Source organism: Sceloporus occidentalis, unplaced genomic scaffold (genome assembly GCF_023333645.1).
Source record: "Sceloporus occidentalis isolate IW3139 unplaced genomic scaffold, rSceOcc1.0.p SCAF_12, whole genome shotgun sequence".
Taxonomy (NCBI): domain Eukaryota; kingdom Metazoa; phylum Chordata; class Lepidosauria; order Squamata; family Phrynosomatidae; genus Sceloporus; species Sceloporus occidentalis.
This window is the reverse complement of record NW_028316992.1, coordinates 19,685,156-19,691,938: the sequence shown is the minus strand read 5'-3', so window position 1 is coordinate 19,691,938 and position 6,783 is coordinate 19,685,156. Positions and strand designations below refer to the sequence as shown.

Genomic DNA, 6,783 nt, shown 5'->3' with positions numbered 1-6,783 from the left:
TCCATCTTGTCATGACAATCCCGAATCCCTGTTTATTTCATTTAGTGTTTGGGGTCACATGGCTTGAGGAGGGTCTGCCCTCCCTATACCTAGAGGCTTGGGTCTCCGCACAACCACAAAAGATATACTTTCTGGCTCTTAGCTGGTGTAGCCAGGATCTCCTGGAATCACTAGCTGAGTATTTCCCTTTCCCGCCACCTATGCCAAAGTAGAAAGGAAATGGAGGAGTGATGCTGTTTCCTGGCCTAGGCACCTGGAGTTTTAGGCAGGAATCCAATGAATCCAAGGGATGTGGCCACAACCCTGATACCATTGAGAGAATAGGAGGATTCAGACATTCCACCCCAAAATATTCCCCATTACACTCTGTTCCAAGTCCTGTATAAAGATGGTTCTGGAAGAGTACCTGCAAAATTGCCCTTTTCACTTTTCTCCAAAGGTGCCACTGATGAGAAACCGTTGATGAGTACCTTTGGGTACAGGCCACCAGCCAGTTATAAATCCAATTAACAGTAGCACCACCTGACCTGCATTTTACCAACTTGCCAACAAGAATACCTTGAGAGATAAACCAAAAGTCTTGCTGAAATCATGATATACTATATCTACAGTATTCCCCTGATCTACCAAGCCTGTAAAGGTATGTGATGACATAGGGGCTGTACAGACTGCCTTGACAGAGTGGTGTCCCACTGCCACTTTCAGCACTGGATTGAGACCATGGCAACCCCTGTTGATACTTGTCGGGATTCTTTTCCCCATGACTGCTCCATTTTTTGAAGAGGACATTTGCCTGCCTGCCTGCCTTGAGTCTCATGATACTCCATCTGTTCTCCATTTTTTTTTTAAAATATTGCAGACAGAGGCTATTTGATCACACCTGCAAGTTCCCTTAGGAACCTAGGATACAGGCCATTTGGCCCCAAGAACTGAATTCACTACCATCTCATTATTTGTTTTAGGCTACAGTTATCTATCATTTCAGTTCTGTCTGCCTTGCTGGACACAGTTTTGCTTGTGGGAGAAATTTTAGGTGAAGTAGAACTTGAATAGTTCTACCTTCTCTGTCACCACTGCACACTCTCACATACCAATGGCATAGATATGTCAGTCCCTGGTTTCCACTCCACTATATACATCTGAGGACGGAGACTGAACTCTATGAAAGCTCATGCTGCCAACTTCTTTATTTCAGTTAGTCTCAAAGGTGCTACAAGATGTTGATTCTCCAGACTAACAGATCTTTGAATTCTACTATTGTTTCTTACATTGAAAACTTCCTTGTTCTTTCTCTTTCTCCAAAGACAGGCAAACTCCTGCAATTTTTGTTATTATCCTTCGCCAGGCTAAACTGATTCTGGCTTTGGACCCTCCTCTCTACAAACGTTGGCAGATGAATATCTGGTCTGTTGGAAGAGAGAGAGAAATTTTACTGAAGTGAGTTTGCAGCTTGCCTTATTTACAAGGTAATCATGTTTCTTCCCTTCCTTTTTCTTTTTGAAAAGGCCCATCTCAGTCACAATCAACCAGCTGCATTTTGGAGAATGCTTTGATAAGAATGCCTTGATAGCAAGGTAATATATGATACTATATTTCTGATGGGAAGCTGTGAAGAAAGCTTGACACTGCTTGACACCAGTGCATTTCCAAGAGAGTGTGCCTTGCGAAAGATACAGAGTGTTGCCATGAGCTAAAAGTTCAGATAAAAATAGCTTTTAAAAGTTTAAAAACCAAGAAAGGGAGAAAGTCCCTACCGCTACCATGATCTTTTGGTGCAGTTTAGATTTACCCCCAGCCATTGCACAAATTGTGAAAATTTGGGCTTAGCCTTAAAAGTAAATCCATGGGGTGACCCTGTTTTGTCTTATCAAGACAGATAAATTAATCTTGTATGGATGGCATGGTAGATATAGATATAGATATTGGGCCCTTTGTACAGATGGGCCCTTTGCGGCATGTCCACAACGTGCTAGGGTTGCCTCGGGGCGGTGCGTGCACACGCTCTGCAACCCTAGCACATCATGTACGCACCACCATTACGCAGCGCCATACAGATGGTGCACGTAACGATGACGTCGCAGCTGCGCTGCCTCCAAACGGGGCTGTGCAGCTGCGACGTAACCGCGCCGTCTTTGGCGCTTTGCGGCACCACAAAAAGGAGCTGCTTTTTGGAGCCCCTTTTCTGCTGAGGCGCCAACCTGGCGCCTTTTTCTGGTGATCTGTACCCCGCCATAGATTCCTTGGAAGTCTTTAAATAGAGGCTGGATGGCCATCTGTCAGGTATGCTTTGATAGAGAGTTCCTGCATGGCAGGGGGTTGGACTGGATGGCCCTTGTGGTCTCTTCCAACTCTACGATTCTATGATTCTATGAAAAAAATCTCTTATCCCCTTTCCTCTTCATTTCAGCTCTTCCTTGTGGTTGTGTGCCCTGCAGAAGACATATCAACAAAAGTAGATTTTGTGCTGATGTTTCACCAGGTTATTTTACTGCTGGCTCATGGTAATTTCTCCACTCTGCATAACAACATTGTGAAGTAAGTCAGGTAGAGGTAGAGTGACTGGCTGAAGGCTCAGAAGACAGAAGAATTCTAACATGGACCCCCCCCCCCCCCCCAGCTGTGTTAAAGTATGCCACATTCAACTGTTTTAACTTATGGCTGTTGCATCACATGTGGTATGTTGTAACATGTTATTTTGATCCACTTTGGATGTGGATGAAGTTGAGATGGCTGTCTATTTAGCTTTACCTAGAGTATCCCTCAGCTAGTGAAAGTTAGGGCTCATCTACATCAGCCAAAACACTCTGGGCTACTTCCAAAGTATTCTGGCCCTGGAGCTGCCCTGGACTTCCATCCCCATTACCTCCACACTCCATAGCAATGCCAGCGGCTGTCTACATGTGCGTTGCCTGGTGATGCTGCGGCTGGCAAGAGTCACTCGCTCTGAGATCAGAAATGAGGCACCAAGCATCAGTCACATGGCTAGCACCTCACTGTGATCTCAGATGAAGTAACTCATGGCAGTGGCAACAACAGAATTGGGATGTGTGTGTAGACAGATCCCTGGCATTGCTATGTGAAAGTTAGAAAGTAAGTTTTAAAAAATTAGTTTAAGGAAGGGATGGGGTGGATTCAGTGTGGAACTGGCCTTATGCACTGGAATCAGGGAGTTGGCCCTGTGTTGTGAAGACAGGTAATGGTGAGGGCATGGGAAACCCACTTCATTTGGCCCTTGCAGACATGCCTTAAGTCTCATCTAAGTCTTTGCCAGCCTATGCTATACCATTTCTGGTCTTCCTGCCTTCATGACTGACCAGAGTTTCTGAGTTATTAACTGTGACCTTAGTAGACCTCCTGGTCTGAGCAGGTGATGCCAGCCTTTTGGGTGGAGTTCCAATAACATTCCAGTGCTGAGTCAGTTCTCTGAGATAGCATTTCTGTTGATATTTAATTTGCAGTCTTGCTTGAGGCTTCCAGATATTGTTGATTCAAAGGGAAGGGGAGGAATACCAACATGAACGACCAAAGTGAACCGTGGGCTTTCCTGGCTATAGATCTAGGGAGAATATATTTCTCCTCCTCCTTTTTATCCCAGGTTATTTTCCATCATGCTAGACTTCTGTGAGTTCTTTCACTGATCTGAAATGTTTGACTACTTGTCTAAGATTTTGTTCAAGACATAACAACTGGCATCTCATAAATGGCTGAAACTACTGACTCAAAGAAAGAAGTGAGTAATTCCTTTTGGTGTAAAAGTACCTCCTCACCCACATGCCACCTCTTGTAAATACCATTACAGACAGAGTCTTGATTATTCTCTTTGGTTCTGTAATTGGCAATCTGAGGCTTATTGAGTTTCAAAAGGAAGTTTTTTGCATGTTTGCCCAAGAGAATGTTATATTTTTAATAGCAGGTTTTACAGAATTGGCAGCTTGTGGGGTGGGAGGCTTATGTAGACCTTTTCTCCTACTGTTAAATTTCCCAGACCCTTCTTCTTTTCTATTTTGATATGTTTTATTGCAAACAGAAAGCATGCCACTTCTGACACACACACAGAATCCATACATGCTCCATCTCATACCTGGAGTTATGCTGGCAATGCTGTTCTATTGTGATTGTTTTCACAGCCTCAGTCAGATTTGGTCCCCCTCACTTTCTCTCTCTTATTTTGAAAAGCACTCCTTTTTTCCTGATTGCACTAGATATCATTACACAACCAATCCTACTTCATAATGCACTGAAGCTAGTTCAGAGTATGGTCAATGCCTGTGTAGGTAATGCAAAAAGCGGCCGCCCGACTCGGCAGGCAGGCTGCTTTGCCGCACAGAGCGGCAGCAAATGTGCCCCAGAATCCCTCTGGGGTGCATCCTCCGCCTTGATTGGTGCACGGAGTGGAGGGGGAGGCCCTTCTGCTCCGCGACGCTCCAGGCGGGCGGAGGAAGGCTCTATGACCAGGAGATCTGGTCCTCCAGGGCAGCTCATTGGCTGAGCTGCCTTGGAGGAGGAGTCTCCCAGTCGACGTCATGGACGGGGACAGAGCATATATATAGGCTGCGCTGCTAGGCCCCGGCGCCATTCAGTGCTTGGCTCTCCCACCTTCCCACCGCTTGGATTTGTGGGTTTTGTCACAACTTGGGGTGTGGCAGCATAGGCCATGGATCTGCATGGTGTGGTACCAGGGCTGCGGAGTTCTGGTTTGGGAGTCATTCAGGACCTGGTGGCGAATAGGGCAGGCATTGTGGCCATTGCAGGGGCCATAATGCGGGAGCGCCTCCCGGTGACTAGGGACTTAAGGAACAAGTCAGCACATAGTGGCACTTGTCAATCAGTGTTCCTTAACCCATAGGTCATCCCAATACCTGGTGGTTACCAGGTTTTTGCTGATCAGACAAACATGGGGTTGTCTGATGTCGCAGATCCTGACCTCATGCTTTATGCCAACCCTACCAATTGTTTGCTGTTGTTTAATAAAGTTGTGGCCTTTCCTCCAGCTTGGTGTCATGTGGTTATTTGCGGCAGCCTCTAAGGCAATTGACCTTCCATATTCACGGATTCTAACCATCCATGGCTTGAAAATAAGGAAAAAAAATCCAAAAAACAAACTTTGGTTTTGTCAATTTACACAAGGGGCACAATTTCACTATGCCTATTTATATAGTTGGACTTGAGCATCCATTGATTTTGATATCCCTGGGGGGTTCCTGGAACCAGACCCCAGCAGATACCAAGATATGTCCCCTGTGATATGATCATTTAGCCAAATCTGACTGGCTAGGTAACTAAATTACTCTTACATCAAACTGATGTGGAAAAGACCAGCTTTTGGGGTGGGAAATTACCAGAAGTCCCCTAGTACAGAAAGATTTTTTTTTTGAACCAGACATATGCACAGAATAAATTCAGCCCATTCATATTCTGAACGAAAAATTATAAAACTGTTCCTCTCACCATCCTTCTGATTATGAGATGTTGTATTAGTATTTGCGTATACATTTACAGATTTCTTTTCTCTTTCCTTTTTAAATTATGGGGAATTACTCATTAAGAAAAGGAATTAAGACAAAAAGTACCATTGACAAGAGTGAAAAGAGCAGATGAAGTAACACCATACTGCTGAAGAAGATTGAATACTTTCCGAATTAACATAGCCTTCATCAGAACATTTGTTAGAGATCAACTGAAAAATTGCAAACTGCCTCAGGAGCTTTGTGGGCTGGATGGTAACATCTATCTGTTCAAATAAAGAAATCTTGGTAAGAGTAAACACCATGGAAATATTACAGGTGATTCATCGGATCAACTATCTTCAGTGAGTGGAATCTTTTTTTGTTTTTATTTTTAAAACTCTGGACCTCACAAGAAGTTTTTTTCTTAGCTTGCTCAGAAGAGAGGATCGTCTATAATTAAATGTATTATTCAGAAGGTATTCTTTAAAATTTGGGCCTACTTAACTTAAAATATGTGAACTGGTTTTTTTTTTTATGACAAAAATATAACAAGAACTTTTATGGATTGAATTTAAAAGATTACTTGTGTGTCAACATCTGGTAAGACACAGAAGAGATAGCAGTCTCTTAGCCAGATGACTCTGTGGTGGACAACATGAAAAGTGTAGAAAATCTTTTCTTTTCATAAGCTTCTTTGAAGTTTCCTCTCTTTTTTCCTCACTAATAGTGGTGCTCATATTTCAGAGATTCCAGTTTACTGAGAGGAAGGCCCCATACAGACAGGCCAAAATAAAGCTGCTTCAGGTCACTTTGGAGGTATGCTGTTTCAATGATGCATGTGTACTACAGGTCCGGAAGCTGCACCAAAGCTGTGCTCTAGACCTTAGGACTGGATCATGGCTTTGGCGTGGCTTCTGGATTCTTAGAACTCATGCATTATTGAAACAGCATACCTTCAAAGTGACCCAAAGCGGCTTTATTTTGGCCTGTCTGCATGGGGCCATAGTTCCTAATTTGTGTCACTTTTTATCAGGCCGTTTCTATCTACACAACAGTGTGTGCATCCTTCTCTTTCTTGGTGCAGTTACTGTTCACATGAGTTTTTCTTTGAGAGGTATCCCACTTTTAAGAGTCTTCAGGCTCCCAAAAGGAGTTTCTTTGATTCCATCAATGGTCCTGCAACATTTCACAGATGAAAACTGGGACATGTGCAATCAAGCAACATCGGAATCAAGGTGGCAAAAGTTATTAATGAGGAAGAACACACAAACTGGAAGAGGCTGCAATAGTTTGCTTTTGCCTAAGCCTCCTGGGAAGGACAAGATTGAATACTAAT

At 43.7% G+C, this 6,783-nt stretch overlaps 1 long non-coding RNA gene across 1 annotated transcript; it reads left to right on the top strand.

Annotated features, from left to right (window-relative positions):
* Window positions 1–449: 449 nt before the first annotated feature.
* On the top strand, window positions 450–3,729 carry LOC149305348 (uncharacterized). The gene is made up of 4 exons (XR_016271768.1): window positions 450–640; window positions 1,305–1,466; window positions 2,408–2,535; window positions 3,596–3,729. It is a non-coding gene; the product is annotated as an uncharacterized LOC149305348 (long non-coding RNA).
* Window positions 3,730–6,783: the final 3,054 nt, after the last annotated feature.